Source organism: Leopardus geoffroyi, chromosome C3, assembly GCF_018350155.1.
Source record: "Leopardus geoffroyi isolate Oge1 chromosome C3, O.geoffroyi_Oge1_pat1.0, whole genome shotgun sequence".
Classification (NCBI taxonomy): domain Eukaryota; kingdom Metazoa; phylum Chordata; class Mammalia; order Carnivora; family Felidae; genus Leopardus; species Leopardus geoffroyi.
Window position 1 is genome coordinate 85,238,209 of NC_059338.1, and position 19,824 is coordinate 85,258,032.

The 19,824-nt window shown below is 43.3% G+C and overlaps 1 long non-coding RNA gene across 1 annotated transcript; it reads right to left on the reverse strand.

Moving 5' to 3' along the window:
• Positions 1 to 1,679: 1,679 nt before the first annotated feature.
• Positions 1,680 to 16,452, reverse strand: LOC123585471. The gene is made up of 3 exons (XR_006706215.1): positions 16,196 to 16,452; positions 4,821 to 4,979; positions 1,680 to 1,973 (listed from the first exon to the last, which is right to left on the reverse strand). It is a non-coding gene; the product is annotated as an uncharacterized LOC123585471 (long non-coding RNA).
• Between the last annotated feature and the right edge of the window lie 3,372 nt (positions 16,453 to 19,824).

Consider the following 19,824-nt stretch of genomic DNA (forward strand, 5'->3'; position numbering starts at 1 on the left):
ACACCACTGGTCCTTGTAGCCTGAGGCAGTTTCCCCAACCACCGAGTCCTCAGGAGACATGGGCGAGGAACACGGGCAGTGTCCGTAACCTACACTTTGTATAGTCAGGTTCTGAACCGCAAGATGCATTCGCAGAACTTAGACTCAGTCGCACTTCAGCTGAACGCAGCCAACTGCACCTGTAACAGGCTGTCTCAGCTCATACCCAGCAAAAAAGAATTAGGAATTTCTTTAGCTTCGTTACATTTCTGCAAGGTGCCATGCAGTAACTGGAATTCTAAACTCTTCTCCAAATTTTTCTGCCCTCCTTTTGTACCTAAGGGAGTCTAGTTCCCTCAAGCAAATTGAGCATGCTTATCCTCTCCCTGGAACCTTGATCCAACCCACCCTTTCAGAAGCAGATCCTATAGTGAGCAGTCCAGTGCGGGGGAATGTGTTAAGGAAGTACTCCCACAAGAAACCAGGAGGGGAGGAAAGGAAGCAGAGGAGGGAAGAGAAGGAATCCAAATCAGGCTGTGATTTCCATGAAGCCCCAGTCTGCAGCCTGATCTCGCAGAGAGCTCTGGAGTATAAGCTGCACTCTGGTGGTGGTCTTGTCTTAAGACGACAGAGGAGGGCCCTTGCATTCCTACAGTCACCCAGGATTAGCAACAGCCTGCCCTGAAGGAGTGTGAGGCCCCAGTGCCCAGGCACAGTCCTCTCCAGCAAACAGGAAGAGGCTAAGAGCCAGTAAAAGGGATCTGAGGGCACATTAAGTTCACTCCTCTGTCAGAGTCTTGCATTTTCTGGACAGTCACAATTTCTGGGGGAAAGAGAGTTAGTGGAATAAGCTAATCTCCTGTGGCTGCTTTAGTCCTAAAACCACAGGTGGTACCGACCCTCTCCTTTCTCAATCCCTCTTGTAGATTGCCCTTAAGCTTTGGTGGATACTTCTCACATTCATCTCTGAGGAGCCTGGGCCCCCAGTTGCCATGTTTTATGAGACCATAGCACAGGAGTACCAAGAGATGCCCCAGTGGGCTTCCTGAGTGCCAAACGCTCACTGCCTGATCCCATTATACAGCAGCAACCCCTGCTTATGCCCCAGTAACTTCCCTCTTTCACCCTCTCCTGATGCTATAGTCCTGCTGAGTTTCAGCCCAAGATCCCACCTCTTCCATGAAGGCTTCCAGATGCTTGCAGACCTCAGAGCTTTCTTCTTCCCATGACTCGCAGAACCTACCTTAGGGCTCTCGTTTGGCCTGAATCACATTTCACACTGTGATTCCTCATTACAGGGTCTTTATTGACTTGGGACAGTATCATTTGGTTGACTTCTGAGGGTAGGTCTTGTCTTTCCAGTGGGAACCTGAACAGTATTTACTGGCTACCTCCAGGGCCCAGCATGGACTGTGTGCATCCCGGGGCTTAGTGAGCACATGCTGAGTTCGCAGCTGAACAGCTCACAGTATAGCACCTCAGCACCCTCGGACTGGACCCTGATTTTCTCATCAGCAGTCTTGCTTCCCAGAGTCCCCTGATTTATTTGGCTTTCAATGACACTCTCACTCAGTCCACACTCATCTTTCAAACAAGAACAAAGAAAGACAGTTTTGATAAACGTAACTCTTTCACATTTTGAGGCATATATTTTTAGATATTTTATTACAAATGACTCACAGATCGAGCCATAAATCCCCCCCTCGCGCCCCCACCCCCCCCCCCAGAGAAATCTTCTCTTTTGTGGTACTGTTTCGACCTTGGTGTTGACAAACGTAGTTTGTTTGGGGATAGTGAGTATTTGTGAAGAAGGCGTAGAAGACATTTTCAATAATCACATAAAAAAATCCATTTAACTTACACTCAACACCTCTCTGGTGCCAGGAATTGCCCTAGGTATTTCATACAGACTGGATTGTCTAGAAATCTTTTTTTTTTTTTCCCTCTTCTTTCTGTTGCAGTGTTTTGAAGCATGGCATAGCCTCTTGTGGAAGCTTAAAGAGAGAGGGAAAAACACAAGTCACATCGTTTTGCAATTAATTGCTTCTTCTGGGAAGGCTCTTCCTTGTAAATTGTGGTATTTATCTCTCTGTATTTATTATTCCTGATTGTTTCTGTCTTGTATACTGTACGCAGAAACAGAAAATGTATACAAAAATAGAACTAATCTTGACTATGTGACTCCAAGTATGTCATCTACTCCCCACAAGCAGTACTGGAATGAAATCAAGTATTTATATGACTAGTAATAAAAGTTAAGGTACATCTGAATGCTTGCTGTGGGCCAGGCACTCTGTACAGTACTTTATACACATCATCTCAGTCAATACTCATAGCAAGTTCCAGAGACAGGTGCTATTAGCTCTGTTTTATAGATACAGATATTAAGGCTCAGAGAGGCTGAGTCACTTCCCAAAGCTCACACAGCTAGTAAGTATAGGGGCTGAAATAACACTGCAGAGGGCAAAGAGCCCTGGTTCTCTACTTGGAGAGGACTTACTGAGGCGTATTCTCAGCCCTGGTCTTGCCAGCCAAGGGACCAAAAGTAAATCACAAACACTTTAGGCTTCCATTTCTTCACTTACCGACTATAACCCCGGACTGTTATTCACACCTGTCCACCCATCCATTTGTCTGTCTTCGAATGTTTAACTTTCACTGCTTTTTATTTTGTTTTATGAGTCACTGGAAGCTCTCAAAGAGCAGGAAGTAGGTCATGCTCATATTCATGCGTATAGCTCCTAGGCCACTGTTTCATATACTTAAATTGACTCGTTTAATCCTTAAAATACCATAATGAAGGTTTTATTTTTATCTGCACTTTTTTCACACTTAAGAAGGTTACTAGACCCCAAACACGATTATATTAAAGATGTCGGATGAGGGGCGCCTGGGTGGCTCGGTCGGTTAATCGTCCAACTTCGGCTCAGGTCACGATCTCGCGGTCCGTGAGTTCGAGCCCCGCGTCGGGCTCTGTGCTGACCGCTCAGAGTCTGGAGCCTGTTTCGGATTCTGTGTCTCCCTCTCTCTCTGCTCCTCCCCTGTTCATGCTCTGTCTCTCTCTGTCTCAAAAATAAATAAACGTTAAAAAAAATTAAAAAAAAAAAAGATGTCAGATGAAATGATGTCAGATGAGTCATCTGGCTTAGAATCCACGTTCTTAAAATTATTATAGTATACAAGAAAGTAGTTTACTTCTTTTTAAATCCACGTCTAGTTCAGAGTAGGTTTTTAAATGGTTTTCGTCTCCCCTTTCATTGGACTCTTTCACTCTTGTTTTTACTCTGTGATCTGTTTTTAGTTTTGTGTCATCAGAGATGTGATTTTCATTGCACTCGATTTGAAAAATCCCAGATGTTGGGGCACCTGGGTGGCTCATTGGTTAAACGCCCAACTCCCGGTTTCGGCTCAGGTCCTAATCTCATGTTTCGTGGGTTCAAGCCCCACGCCGGGCTCCACGCTGATGGTGTGGATGGAACCTGTCTGGGATTCTCTCTCTCTGCCCCTCTCCTGCCCACGCTCTCTGTCTCTCTTTCTCTCTCAAAATAGATAAACTTAAAAAATTTTTTAATTAAAAAAATAAAAATCACAGATATTAAATCTCATATATATATTAATACTAATTTCTCGTTGATCTTTTTCTTAGGAGCAACATTGAAAGAAAAATGGCTTCCTCTAATTTTCAAGCTTTAAAGCCTTAACTGTGAAGGGTAGCAAAATTTGGCCACCGCAAAATATGCCACTTCAGCATATGGATTATTTCAGACTGAAGGCAATTAAGAAGGACCAGACCTCCCTCCCCCCAAAAGAAGAAGAAAAAAAGCTCTCTGCTTTTCTCCCATTTGCCTAAAAGCAAGACATAAAATTATAAAAGTGTCTCCTTTCCCCTCTGTACCAGAAAGGACAAAAGTTAATCACCATAGACCATTTTAGTCCCTTCTCAGCCTGGAGGTGGCATGAGAGAAACCCACATGCCAGACTGTGGTGACTAGCCTTTTTCTGCCATTAGTTTCCCTTAGAGTTGTTCTCACACAATTTGCTGGCCTGGAGACCCACAGTCCTTTTCCTTTATCTTGTCTCTTCCCTAAAAATACCTTTCTTGCTAAGACCAGGTTCTAACCAAAACTATGAGTCACTGGGGCGCCTGGGTGGCGCAGTCGGTTAAGGGTCCGACTTCAGCCAGGTCACGATCTCGCGGTCCGTGAGTTCGAGCCCCGCGTCGGGCTCTGGGCTGATGGCTCAGAGCCTGGAGCCTGTTTCCGATTCTGTGTCTCCCTCTCTCTCCGCCCCTCCCCCGTTCATGCTCTGTCTCTCTCTGTCCCAAAAATAAATAAACGTTGAAAAAAAAAAAATTAAAAAAAAAAAAAAAAACAAAAAAAAACTATGAGTCACTCATCCCCAGTTTCTCCTATGTATACATAAGATAAACACGTTAATAAAACTTCTCTTTGTTTCTCTCCTGTTGATCTGCCTTTTGTTACAGAGCCCTGGTGTGGGGTGGAGAGCCACCAGTCAAGAAAGAATTCTTGAGCCATTTTTGTTGCAAAAAGGCCCCGTGAGCAGAAAGAGCGCACTGGGAGTGTGAGGAATAACTGATTAGGTACTTTTTAGTTAGTGGGGGGTAGGAATAGCGTTAAGTCTCTAAGGAATTTGGAAGCAAGGTTTCCAGGACCCTGAGGGGCTAGCTGCTGTTAAGATAAGGTTATTTACTACTATCTAGTAAAACATTAGTCATGAGACCCTTCCGATGTGTATCAGTGGGCCGTATGTTTGAAGGATGATTGCTAACATATATGGGGTGGAGGGGATATATATGGTTATCAGAGGGAAGGAACACTAACCAGAGCGAAGCTCTGGTGGTGAAACATTAAAGGAAGTCCTCGAGGTAGCTGTAGGAGTGTTACAACCTGTGTGCTTCAAGAATCCTGCCTGGGGACTATGAGCCGCAGCGAAGTCCAGCCTTTTTTCCCTTTTTCTCCCATCAAGCCCTCGCTGAAAACCTAGAAGGGTGAAAACATAAATATTTGTTTCCTCCCCTACAAATGCAAGGTCATAATCTCACACAGGTCCAGGATGAATGTAAGTAACAGATACAAGAATCTGAATGACTATAGATCTTGCCTCTTAGACTGTGAGAAATCCAGGGTTTAGATGAAAATTAACGCACATCTGACAGAAACAAAACACCATGAGCATTAGGTCCCAGATATGCTAATTTGGCCCTAGCAGGACACAGAAAACATAAAATACATAGGGACTGAAAAAGATTGCTAATTCCCTAAAAAGAAAAGCAAGAAATGGTTCAAGAATAAACCTAAGTGAAGTATCATTTTAAAAAATAAGCTCTCTTAATTTTTTTTTAAAGGAAGCAGTAAAGTATCTGAAGAAAACTAGCCAAGTAGGCATCTCTTTGTGAAAATCTTAAGGTATAATCAAAGAATCTCCAAAACAATTTCTGACAATCAACACCCCCCCCAAAGATTTAGATCAAGAAACAAATGAGTCCAAACTTAACATAGAAACAGATTCACTTTTTAAGGTGACTTTATCATTTACTTAAAAATCTGCATCAGGAAATATAAAATGGATATTCACCAGCCGCCAAATGACTACTTCCCCACAAGTTCTGAACCCACTGCAGCTCATGGTTACTGTCATTACCAAAACCATATACACATACCTTCTTCCCAGCCTTCCAGCCATTATTTTGGGATTCACTAGGAAGATATGCCCTTGTGGCCACAAGTTAAACAAATTCAGAAGGGAATGGAATGGAGTGAATGCAGTGCAGAATAGAATAGAATAGAATAGAATAGAATAGAACAGAACACAACAGAACCGAATGGAATGGAATGGAATGGAATGGAATGGAATGGAATGGAATGGAAATGAAACAAAATTCAAGCATACAATTTGAAACTATGAGAATAATACGCAAGGTAAAGACAGATGGTAGATAGACAATTGATAGATGATAAATAGGTAGATAGATGATTGATAGATAGATAGATAGATAGATAAAGAAATACAGAGGGGCACCTGGGTGGCTCAGTCGGTTAAGCTTCCGACTTCGGCTCAGGTCATGATCTCACGGTTCGTGGGTTCGAGCCCTGCGTCGGGCTTTGTGCTGACAGTTCTGAGCCTGGAGCCTGTTTTGGATTCTGTGTCTCCCTCTGTCTGCCCCTTCCTTCTCCACTTACACTCTGCCTCTCTCAAAAATAAACATTAAAATTTTTAAAACAATAAATAGATGTGGAGAGATTTCAATAAATTTATGTTTAAAAAGGTTGGTCACAGTATTCTCTCAGAATGCTTAACTTTGGAAATTGATACTCCTAGGCTGTCCACAAACCAGAGTAAGTCTGCAAACTGTTCATCACCCCCCTCTGAGGAGTACTGATATTGAGAGTAAGTCTTCAGAAACTTAACAACAGTCTAGCAGAGAAAGCTCATGCCTGTTGAATCTAATTATGCCTTTTAATTTTTGCAGTGATTCATTTTTACGGTATTTTATAAAAGAACCTGTGATGGATTAGAAATGTAAACAATAAAACTGCCCCTTTTCCACAGGTAGCCTGAGACGTGTGTAATAAAGTTAGATTTGCTCAGGGGATGCCATGGATGCCTCGCCTCTCTGTGGCTGTACAAATCCCTGCTTTCACCTTTCCAGGAACTGTAATTGTTCCCTCGCACTGTAAGAGAGGTGAGAGGAGCTGAGTAGGCTGTGGGAGAAGGGAAAGTGGCCTTCCTGCCTAGCAGCTACCAGCTAGAACTGTAAACGAGGTGAACCCTCAGAATTCTGCAGGGGGCACGAGGCCCCCAGCTTGCCCATTTATACCAATTGTCCTAAAGTTATTGTTCTTGCCTCTGCACGCGGTTCTTCAAAATTTTGTCCTAGACTTCATTCAGTCACCCACAGACACCACAAGATAACCTCTCCTTTGAACTCCTAGGCTAATGGGCAGTGGATATACGGGCCCCTTTCTGGCTTTGGGGAGTTAAGACAGAACCCACGATTCGCTCCCTTGTTTTGATGGCATTTATTATGTGGATGTGGTTTGCGGTCTGTGTAGGGCTGAGCGGATTCCCAGTGGCCTGTGCGTGCACTGGAAGAGCTCAAAAGTGTACAGAGCTAAGATCTTTCTGCAAAAACAGAAGCTGTAAGCCTCAAGGTTACACCCCCCCATATATGCTGCTTAGCTCCAAACCACAAAAAAGTGCAAAAGGTACTTTCTCAGATTGTTTACTTTTATGTCAGATTTTTTGAGAAGAGCTGAGGGTTAACTCCCAGATTCACTTCTCGGAAAATTAATAACAATTCATTGGCCTTCGAGAGCATCTGCCTGGCACCCCCCGTCCCATATTGCTACTGCTTGGTCCACTTGTCTCAGGGCCCATAAGACCTATAACACATCAAATCTCTGCTAATTGCCAGATGTCACAGCCATTTCCCTTCTAGATTGACTCTCCTCCTGGCAGCAAATAAAGCCTCTTCTTTTCTCACCTCTACATCCTTCAACAAGAGATTTGTGTCAGAATACAGTCCCTCGTGTTGCCAGCCAGTGTTTTCTGCAGAATTCCTTTGTGTCCATGCTGTTTGTGAGCTGGGATGTACGCCCTAATATTGAGTTCAGTGCTGCAGATGCTGCTGATGTCGAAAAGGACCTCGGGATAGAAGTGAGAGTGTGTCCCCCAGGTGTTAGAACAACTAGAAGAGTTTAAAAGCTCACTGGCTGAGCCCCACCTTCCAGTGATCTGTAGCCCCCGTGCCCATCCCATCGCGACAGTTGGAAGTCCCCAAGGACACCTGTAGCTAGCTGTGTTAAAACTGACACTGTTGACTGACAGAGGTTTAGGCCAGAAGGCTGCCTCAGAGAGGAGAGGAGTAGTCTGATTTAAAGATGGAAAAAAATATGAGGGAAAACAGAGTTCTAAAAACTCGCGTTAATATTTTAAAATAGAAGGAAAATTAGGTGAGCGCCAGTTATCTTCCAAATGAGTTTAAAAGAGAAAGCGTTTCTTTTTTTTGAATGTTTATTTATTTTTGAGAGAGAGAGAGAGAGAGAGAGCGCGAGTGTGAGCGCACGGGGGAGGGGCAGAGAGAGGGAGACACAAAATCCGAAGCAGGCTCCAGGCTCTGAGCTGTCAGCACAGAGCCCGAGGCGGGGCTCGAACTCATGAACCGTGAGATCATGACCTGAGCCAAACTCGGATGCTCAACCAACGGAGCCACCCAGGAGCCCCGAGAAAGAAAGAATTTAAATGCATAAGTTGCACATAATATAAATACATGAAAAGAAAACTCTGGGAACAGGAACAGTAAACCTGTAGGGTAAGAGAGGAAATCCAAAATGTGTCCAATGTACCTTTTATTGTGAACAACCTGGCAGTTTCTATTAAAAAGAGCCTCTTCTAAGCTTCAAAATAAAATACACTTAATTATAGCCTTTGTAGAGAAGAAAAATTCCTTCCTCTGTCCTTCAAGGTCTTCCAGCCGGACTAAAAATTAAATTGACATGAGACAGATTAACGGGAGAAAAAAAAACCCAACATTTTATTATGTGCCCATGGAGACCCATTACTGAAATTGAGACCTAAAGAAATAACCAGAGAGGGCAGTTTTCATACTTTTTAGGAAAACAGACAAGAAATCTGTAAGGAATTGACGGGACAAAGAAAACAACTTTGTGAGCTTCAGTTAGTGAGGAATTGTAAACAGCAGGTGGGCTGGGGTAGTAACTTGATAAAAAGTAACAAAAGTTGTTTATACAGCCTTCTCTGCTCTAAATGCCCCATCTCTGGTGACAAGGATGTCTCTTTACCTCCTGGTACAGGAGGACAGCTTTCACAAGGGAGATATATCTCCTGCTTTTGGGGGGAACAGCGTGGGGGGCAGAGTATCCTTCCTGCACAGGCTGTCTCTTAAGTAACTTTTATGTAAAATAATCAATATTCCAAAATGGCACATTTTGGGGTGGACTGCCCTTGGCTCCTACACCTACAAAGATGTGTTTAATATAACAAAATGAAACCATGCATTCAAAGTATAGGAAATAGTGCCAAAAGAGTAATTAACCGGCAAGAATCTGGTAAGTCATGTTATTACTGTCACTAACTAGCACAAAACCTACCCTCAAATATGTATTAAACAAATAAATATTTAAAAGCCATAAAAAGGGAGAAGGAATATGACAACACAAAATCATGAATAAAACAATGAAAAGATAAAATAAGATTTGTATGAGAATATGATAGCAATATTAATAATGCTTTGGGAAAAAATCAGAGTGTATATGTTGGAATTTAACCACTGTTTAAAAAACTGGAAAGTATAACAATTAATAAAATTTGGAATAAGAAATGAGAAATCTAGTCATTTACCTGTACCTATATAATATCTATTATTTTATTGTGTCTACAGTGATTCAGTTCAGTGTCTGACTCCCTAATAGATTGAGACTTTCACGGGGATACTTGGTGGGTTATGCTCAGACTCTGGTTTCCCACATAACAAATGCCTGGTAAATGCTTCTAAATGAATAAAAATGGGGGAAAAAAGAGATTTTGAAGACACAGGACAAGATCAAGAGATTTAAATCAACATAAAAGGTTAATAGTAACTTAAAAATAAAAGCGCTTGAGTCTGACAAATTTACTGGACAATGTTTCCACACATCTGAAAAAAAGAAACAGAAAAAAGAAGGATAAGAATGAACAAACGATTATTCTGGAGGAGATAATATATGCCAGGCACCAGGCTCAGACTTTACATTTTTAAAAAGGGAGGTGTGAGAATCAAAACAGAAGACATTGAAATATCAGTGTTTGTGGGTGATACGATTGCATAACTAGAAAACAAGAGAAAAGTAAACCCAAAAGACAAATTAAGCTCTTTTTGCTGTAGGATGGAAGGAAACACCAAGCATTGCAATTAAATTCTTAGGCACTAGTGGTAGCTAGAATATGAAATAAATGAAACCCATTCCTGGCAGCAAAAAACTGAGTACTTAGGAAGAAATGCATTAAGAAACAGATGTTCATCCAACACACACACACACACACACACACCACCCTAAATGCACAAGAACACACACATCGATGAAGAGATAAAGTCTCCACAACATTGAAAAGACTTTAAAGTATCTGTATTATTCTAAGTGCCGGTCCATTTCAGTGATATCATTTCTGAATCCTACCATCCCCCCAACTACACTCCATCCTAACTTTCACCACCAGATCCATGATCCTAAAATAGAAATTTATGATGCACCCACTGGGCCAAAACTTCCTCATCCACCAGACCCCGATCCTGCCATAGCACAGAAAAAGGTCAAAATCCAAAGTCGTGAACAGGTATCCCCACTTACTTCTTTCAATTTATAATTGGTTTTTGAGATTTTTTAAATTGTAGAACGCTCAGAATGAGATTTACCCTTTTAACAAATTTTTAAGTGTATGATTCAGTAGGGTTAACGGCAGGCACAACGTTGTAACAGCAAATGTCTAGAACTCCACTCATCTCGTGTAATGGAAACTCGATGCCGGTTAAATAGCAAGTCCCCATTCTGCCCCTTCCCCCAGCCTCTGGCAGCCACCATTTTTCTAGGAGTTTGACTATTTTAGATTCCTCCTGTAAGTGGAATCACACGCGATTTGTCCTTTTGTGACTGGCTTATTCCACTTAGAATAATGTCCTCCAGGTTCACCCGTGCTGTCACACTTAGTTTCTACATTCATTTTCTGACTTCTCCATAGTTGCCTATTAACTGACCTCCAATGACCACACCACATGCTCCCCACCCACGCATTTTTCTATTTGTTTCTTCTCACGAAGCTTTCCCAGATTTTTCCAACTTGCGCGACCTATCCTTTCATCATACAATATGCCACTTACTGAAATCTTACACTTCCTTGTGACATTTCTTGTGGGCTTTACCGGCACTGCAGTATGTCAGTCTGTGTGTTTCTGTCTGTATTTCCAATTAGGCTAAACACGTATCCCATACAACATTTATATCCTTCATAGTATTTAGTACAGTGTCTTTACACATAGTAATTATGCAGTAAATATTGTTTAATCGATTGGATGGTTGGAAACTCCTCAAGGGAACATTTAACTTACCTTAATATCCCCAAGGCCTAGGAAGTACTTGACATATAGTAAATGCTCAATAACTATCGTATTGTGTATGGGGAGAAACAGAGAGACTGAGATCATTTGCTGAGACCACACACAGAGGTCAATTCTCAGTTCTCTCCTTATTTGACTTAGCAGAGGCATTGACCCAGCTTCTGGCTCCTTCCTACTGAAAACATCTCCTTCACCAGACTTTAGGACATCCACTTTCTCAGTTTTCTTCCTTTGTCACGAGCTGCTCCTTCTCAGTCTTGCTTTCTGTCCCTTTGTCTTCTCCCAGCCTCTTCCACCTTGCAATGGCTCAGGACTCAGTTCCTGGTCCCTTCTTTCTTCCCCGCTCCTCTCCTCTCCTCCCCTCCTCTTTTCTCCTCTCTTCTCTTCCTTTTTCTAACACTCACTCCATAGGTGACCTCATTCATTCATGCCTTCAAAACACCCATATTCTGAGAACTACTGTATTTAAAACTCCAGCCCTGACACCTTCACTAACTCCAAACCTATAACATCCTGATCCCTACCTGATATTCCCACCTGGACGTCTAACCATGTTCCAGATGGAACACATCCTGAGCTGAGCCCTCAGTCTCCCTCCTTGCACCTGGTCCTCCAGCAGCGTTCCTCATCTCAGTTCAGAATGGGAACATCGTTCTCCCAGGACCACAGGCATTCTTGACTACCTCATTCTCTCACATCTCAATCCATCAGGAAACACTTCGGGGCTCTACCACCAAAACGCATACAGATGCCAACAACTTCTCACCTCCCGTCCGTCCATCAGTGTGATCTGAGCTGCTATCATCGCTCACCGGGGTTGTTACAACAGTGGCTGCATTTGATTCCCCACACAGCAGCCAGGGAGACCCTTTCAGAATGTAACTCAGATCATGTCACTGTGCTTTCGTGACCCTGTACCGGCCCTCCACTTCACTCAGGGCAAAACTCAAAAGTTTTTAGGAGGCAATACCCAACTGGACTTCCCATGTACTTTTCCGACTTCATGTCCCTGGAGACAAATTTCCCCGTGGCCCGCTCCCCTCGCCCCACAGTTTCCTCCTTGCTATTTATCCCAGTCATCTCTTCCTTCATAACAAACTTCCCCCAAATTAAGTGGCCTAATACACTTTGTTATCCCTTGGTGGCTCTGTAGGTTGGTTGACTTTGGCTGGGCATTCTTGCTTAAGGTTTCTTGTGGGGTTGCAGACCACTGTCAGCCAGATCTGCAATCATCTGCTGGCTCAGAAAGGCGGGCGTCCAAGATGACTCATTCACATGACTCACGGTCGATGCTGGGGTCTGAGCTGAGGCTACAGGCCAGAGCGCCTCCATGTGGCCTCTCTACACGCCCTGGGCTTCTCACAGTGTGGCCCGGGAGGGAGTCGGTGTTCGCAGACAGTGTCCCAAGAACAGCTGTTCCAGGAACCGGGAAGCCGAAGTTTTCTGCCAGTTAAGTAAGGGCCACACGTACAACTGGCACGGCAACATTTCTGCCATATGCTATGGGTGCCGGCAGTCCCAGAGCCTGGCAGGACTTAAGGACTTGGAGAAACAAAGTCTCCCTGTCCATGGGAAGGTGGCAAGATGGCATTGCAAGAAATGCATGTGGGATGGGAGATATCACCGAGGCAATCTTCGGAAAACAGAATTTGCCGTGCTATTTTTCACACACAACAGCGACACTCCCACCGCAACGCCTCATGCTAGCCTTCCCTCTGGCCGCGATGCTTCTCTTTCAGTATCAGCTTTTTGTTCCCCTGTTGCTCTGAAGTCTTTGCTTATTCACTTACTTCAGCTCTGACAATATGCCAGTGAGCCCCCCCCCCTTGACCCCTGCATTTAACGTTGTACATAAATGCTCCTCCCTAGGACCAAGTGCGCACAATCTCTCTCGACATACGCATTAAACTCTGCTTGACCAAACTTGAGGCAGGCTCCTCTCCTCCACATGGGCCCCTAAATATTGGCTTGTCCTCAAGTTTAGACAAGCACTAAACCACTAGGGTGCAAAACATCCGCCCCTAACACACCTCATTCTGAGAATCTGCTAACCATAAAGAAAAACATTTCACTGTAAAAACACCCCAAAGATGCCACCTGCCCACCCCACCCATTTGCCCTCCTCCCCCACAGACTTCCTGCTAGCTCTTCCCACCCCACCCTGTAAAAGAAAAGCCCTTTATTTCTTTTTTGATGTATTTTTTAAGTTTTTATTTATTTGAAGTGAGAGAAAGAAAGAGAGGATGAGTGGGGGAGGGGCAGAGAGGGGGATGGGGAGAGAGGATCCAAAGCAGGCACCACACTGACAGCAGAGGGCTTGAGGCAGGGCTCGAATTCAGGAACCATGACCTGAGCCGAAGTCGGACGCCTAACCAATTGAGCCACCCAGGCCCCCCAAAAGCCTTTTATTTCTGTTTAATTTTGAGATATTTGCAGATTTCTAGGATCAGAGGATTCTGCCTATCGAAACAGTCTTTTAAATGAAGTCTCTCTTTATCTAAGTCCGTATTTAATTTGACTTGACACTTAGCACTCCCAATCCTTTTTACCCTGAACCACTTTTTCTTACCACTTATTCCCTTCGCACACACTATGTATTTATCTATTTATTATGTTTATGTCCTCTCCTCCTCCATTAGAACACAAACCGGATGACAGCGGGATGTTTTTCTATTTTGGCTACTCAATTTCCATCACCCAGCACAAACGTTGCAGATGCTCAAAAAGTATTTGTCAATTTAGGGGATAAAGTCTCACATGTGATGTGATGAACGCATATCCATCTGACGCATAAAGATATAGGATAAAGAAATATTCGCTACTGATCTTCTAGGATCTTATTTTCTACCCCAGATAATTGCGTCTCTGACATGTTGCTTGAGCTAGCTTCTCGTCTCCATCATGTGGTTTCTGTAAAACTCTTGTTAGCGCAGTCCTATTTTTCTTAGTCTTTCCTGACTTCTTTCCCTCTCTGTTCTTGAACTTAGCTCAGAAGCTGGAGCCTGGTTACTGGTGAACAGTTTTCTCTGGAGCTGTTAGCCACTGGACTTCCAATCATTTTCTCGTAGCATACCCCTGTCCTGCTACCTTACGTTACCATGTTCTATGACACGTTCGCAGATACTGTATTGTTATTTGATCTTGGTCTTTCCTCTTGTCCAGCTGATCTGGCCACCCGAGATTGTCTGGCCTCCCCGGGCAGGCACGTGGCTGTTTCTGACACCTCCTAGTCTTCCACATCCTACCCGGGTGACTTAAGTCCCTCACAGACACATCCCAAGGCAAAAGAAAAAGAAACATCTCTCCTCGTGATCATGCATAGGTAACATTAATGGAGTGAGCTTTTGTCAAAAAGATCTCTGGACACAACGATTTCACGTTCCCAGTTATTCCTCCACTCCTAGGTTCTAGACAGAGAGAGAAAGAGGGAGAAAAAAATGATCCTCCGATCATAAGGAGTTTCAGCTCGCGAGCACATCAGTCATCTTGTTATTACACACCGCTTCTCCTTTCAATAAAGTACCAGAGCCTGATTACAATGACTGAGATACCAATACCTCAGAATTTCATCTAAGCGTTGCTAAGGAGTTGGTTTGCCTTATCTAATATATAAAACACATTATTAGGCCAAAACAGTAATTCTCAACCGTGGGCAATTTTGGCTCCCAGAGGGTATTTGTTAATGTCTTTGAGCCAGTTTTGTTTGCTGCAGTTGAGTTGGGGTGGGGGCACGGAGCGCTACTGGCGTCAGGTAGGGCAAAGCCTAGGGTGCTGCTGAATATCCCACAGTGCACAGGACCTCACTCCACGACAGAGTCATCTGGCCCAATAGGCCAATAGTGCTGAGGTTAAGAAACTGAACTTAAAGTATCCAAACCGTTGTGCAGGTGTGAGGAATAATGGACAGATAATGGGAGAGACTGGAAAGTCCATGTACAGCCTTGACTCTACATAAAAGCACTACATATAATAAAAACGTCTCTCTCATCTGGTCAAGTATTCAATAAATGTGAGTGGACCATCTGACTAATGGATTGCAAGGGATCCATTTGTATTTTATACAAAAAAAGATTCAATTTTTTATAAACAGAAGTAAAAGAAAAAACATAAGGTGAATAGTTATTTAACGTTAAGATAGACAAGATATTTCTTTTGTCTATTTATTTTTGAGAGAGAGAGAGAGAGACAGACAGACAGACAGAGCACGAGCAGGGGAAGGACAGCGAGAGAAAGGGAGACACAGAATCCGAAGCAGGCTCCAGGCTCTGAGATGTCAGCACAGAGCCCAATACGGGACTCGAACTCACGAACCATGAGATCATGACCCCGTGAGATCATGACCTGAGCCAAAATTGGACGCTTAACCGACTGAGCCACCCAGGTGCCCCGACAAGCTACTTCTGAAAGTAACATTAATTGTATCCACCGTTCAGGGTCCGGTTCAAGTTCCTGAACCACGTTCCTAGGAAGTGGCAAGAAGAATGGAATAAATTTCTATCGCCCAACAAACAGAGTAAGTTGCAGCTCTAGGGAGGCTGGCTTATGCCTGCAGATAAGCAAAAGGCCTGATTAAATAGGATTTTGTCAAAGGAGCTTAAGTTTCACTTCTAAGTCCATGCTTTCAAACAAGGATAAAGAGTGTTCCCAAAGCGATATGGATGCTGGAGAATCAAGTCCCAACTCCAGTGTTCAGCTTCTGTCTAGAGAACATGGCCAGCCAGCGATGCACATGCATCTTGCCCTACTTGTGGTTACATCATTACATTTTACTCCTTGTGCCTGGTTTATTTACCCCCTTGCAAACCACATGGGTTGGCTCGCCTTGATTGATGAAAACAAAATCAATGCTACAGTGTCATTTTTGAAGAGAAAGGGGGGTATATGATATATAAGATACCAAAATGATGCAATTTAGAACACGATACCTACAGCCACAGACAAGAACATCTTTTCTTCAATATGGCTACAAGTCTTCGTCCGATGTTTTTTTCTTTAAATTCTCCATATAACTGTCCCTGCAGGCTTGGGGGGTGGGGGGGAAGGTGCTCTGGTCTCGTCTCAAGCCAGTAACATGCACAACTATACCTGTAGCTGCTCTCTTCCAAGAGTCCACGTCTAACCCAACGGCAGTTCTGAGTGTGTTTGGAGATGCTCTTCCCAGTCCCCTGCTCCTCGTTCACTTCCAGTCTGGGCAGAGAAGTCCATACTGGCCTATAACCTTGTTCAGAATCAGAACGGGGAGCCAGTCCCGTTACCGCTGGCATCCCAAGTGAGGAGGCAAGAACGCAAGTGGAGGACCAGGGTTCCAGAAAGCAGATGAGGCTCTTTACAGAGAAAAAGAGAGCAGAGCACAAGGAAGGTGAGTTACATTTTAAATAAGGAGACTGAGCATCAAATTAGACAGCACAGCCTATTGTACTTCAAAGAACAAAATACTTTCTAAACCTCTGCATATAGGGGCACCTCGGTGGCTCAGTCGGTTAAGCATCCAACTTTGGCTCAGGTCATGATCTCACAGTCTGTGAGTTCAAGCCCCGCATGAGGCTCTGTGCCGACAGCCTAGAGCCTGCTTTGGATTCTGTCTCCCTCTTTCTCTGCCCCACTCTTGCTTGCACTCTGCCTCTCTATCTCTCGAAAATGAACAAGCGTTAAAAAAATTAATAAATAAATAAACCTCTGCAGACAAACATGCGGCTTAAGTGTGGAGATTTTCTTAGGCTACAGTAACTGGACATTGGACAAACTTTCCTTAACTATACCACACTCCTGGAAAAGATTTCTCAGTCCATTCCGGTCCTCGGTTTGTCCATATTACCTGCCCAATCATTTGTTTTTCATACAACTTCCTGTATGTTTTGCATTTCCAAAATCTTGACTTGTCACTTAATTTTGCATGTAACTGTACCTGGGCTTTCCATCTATGCTTGGAGTAACTTGAGGACAGGGAGTTTGCTTATTTTGTGTTCTCCAGAGTAGAAAGCATAATTCTTTTCCCCAAACTAGTGGTATTTGTGATTTTAAACTGTAACTGCTTAATGAATCCACACAAATGAGTGGAAGACAGAATAACATCTCATCTACCCAGAACTCACTGCCCCAGTAGTCTTATCTTTTTGAAGCATGTGAAAGAGTCATAAGAAAAAGAAAAGCTTTCAAACATCCAAAATGGGCGTTATTAAGTTCATTTGTACCATCCTAAATGAGCGTGAAATAACTAAAGGGAAAATCCTGAGATTGTTAAAGCTAGGAATTATTTTAACAATGTGATACAGGAATTAGAATAGGGTAAATAAGTTTTGACGCAGATATTTCTTCAGATGGCATGACATTGGAGTTTTTTTTTTTCTTTTCATCAAAAGCCAACCAGCCTAAATCTCTCTCCTTGCTATACAGAGGAGACACTGTTCCTGGATGACAAGGAGTTTTAGCACCGCAATTTTGCCAAATGTACTTGGGACGAAAAAAAAACCCCAACAAAACAAAACCCAAAACCTTATTTTTCATCATTTTCATGGATATGTGCAATAGGCAATAGGAACAAGAATGGCTAGAAGAAATGCAATAAATGATGATTCTGTTCATAATGGGTTACTACAGGGAATTATAGATAAAGCATTTAAATTCTCTGGAGCTAGACTTTCTTTATTTTTTTTAACATTTATTTATTATCGAGAGACAGAGAGAGACAGAGCATGAGCATCAGAGGGGCAGAGGGAGAGGGAGACACAGAATCCGAAGGAGGCTCCGGGCTCTGAGCTGTCAGCACAGAACCCGACGAGGGGCTCAAACTCACAAACCGCGAGATCATGACCTGAGCCAAAAAGTCAGACGTTTAACCATCTGAGCCACGCAGGCGCCCCTGGAGCTAGACTTTCAATCCAGGTACAAAGTAATGATTTTTATGAAACAGAATAATTTGGCAAATCTGGCATAGACAAGTATGAAACAAAGAAGTGAATCAGCAAAACAGACAGAATCCGACATGAATCAGTATGAGCACCCAGGCCGGAGCATGAGAGCAGTGCGGCTTAACGTGTGACTAAAGGACTCGCTGTCACCTGAGGCAGGGGACTGTGGTGTCAGCCAGTTATGTTATCACTGGATCAGGATTGTCTCTGTGCTGTGTGACCGTAACACTGTGCTTAAGTGAACCGCTGCTGATCTTACGTATTAAAGTAGTCACTCCTGACTCGCTCCTTTACCTTTAAAAAGCTCGTTACCTTTAAAAAGCATCAAGTCAAAAGCACTGTTTAGGTATTGTTAGAAACCGGTTTCATGCAACAGTTACAGGTTCCATTTAGTTACTTAAAGTGACGGAAGCTTGGAGATCAAGAAGAAAACGACTCAATAATTTTTCTCTTCGAAGCTCATAAACAGAAATTGCTATTAGAAATAAAACAAAGATTAAGTTAAAACTGCTGATAAAAATAAGTACGTTGTTGGGGCGCCTGGGTGGCTCAGTCGGTTGGGCGTCCGACTTCAGCCAGGTCACGATCTCGCGGTCTGTGAGTTCGAGCCCCGCGTCAGGCTCTGGGCTGACAGCTCGGAGCCTGGAGCCTGTTTCGGATTCTGTGTCTCCCTCTCTCTCTGACCCTCCCCTGCTCATGCTCTGTCTCTCTCTGTCTCAAAAATAAATAAATGTTAAAAAAAAAAAAAAAAAAAAAAAGTACATTGTGGGGGCGCCTGTGAGGCTCAGTCGGTTAAGCATCCGACTCTCGTTCTTGGCTCAGGTGATGATCTCACGGTTCATGAGATTGAGCCCTGTGTCGGGCTCTGCACTGACAGCGTGGAGCCTGCTTGGGATTTTCTCTCTCTCTCTCTCTCTCTCTCTCTCTCTCTCAAAATAAATTTTAAAAAATTAAAAATAGTAAGTATATTGTGTTAAATTTTAAAAGCATGCATTTTAGAACCTAAATTTCCAAGACCACTTTCTTCTGTTTACTGTGAGTAACTTAGATGAGATTCAATTAAAAAGGAGTACTGTGGGTGTGGCCATGACACAGTACGGGTTCTAGATCGCTCCCATCCCCACTACTGTAAACAACTATAAAAGTGGACAAAATAAGCGAAGCATTTCTGACGGAGAAATGGGAGAGGAAAGGGGTGATGTCAGCACACAGCTTTGTGCTAGCAAAAAACCAGACACATGTGGCGAGCTCAGTATTTTCTCAACTTTCTGCTTTGGGGACCTTCAAGGTTCCCATATGTCACCAGGAAAAGAGCCCAAGGAGAGAACGGCACTCTTGCTAAGCTGATGAGGCAGCAATCAGAGTCAAGGACTTCTAGAGCCACTGGAATTTGCAGGACCGTGACCTAAAGAGAAGAACACTGCGCAGACAGGAGGTTCCAGAATGCTGCGTGGGGAAACGGATTCCTGGCCAGGGCTGGATAGTACATATGTAGGGAGAGCTCCTTCTAGAGCAGAGAGGAAATACCGCAGTGCTTCTAGACTCCGCTTCTGAGTACAAAGGAAATAAATCAGCGATTCAATAAACTAAAACACAAAAGAAAAATATGCAAACATTTGGAAGTTGCACAACACCCTTCTCAATGCTACACAGTCAAAAAAGAAGTCACAAAGGACATGGAACTATTTTAAGCAATCATAATGGAAAGGCACCATGTCAATAATTTTAGGAAGCATCGAAGGCTGTGCTAGAGGAAAACTTCCAACTCTGAATATTTATATGCAGACCAAGAAAAAAAAAAGAGCT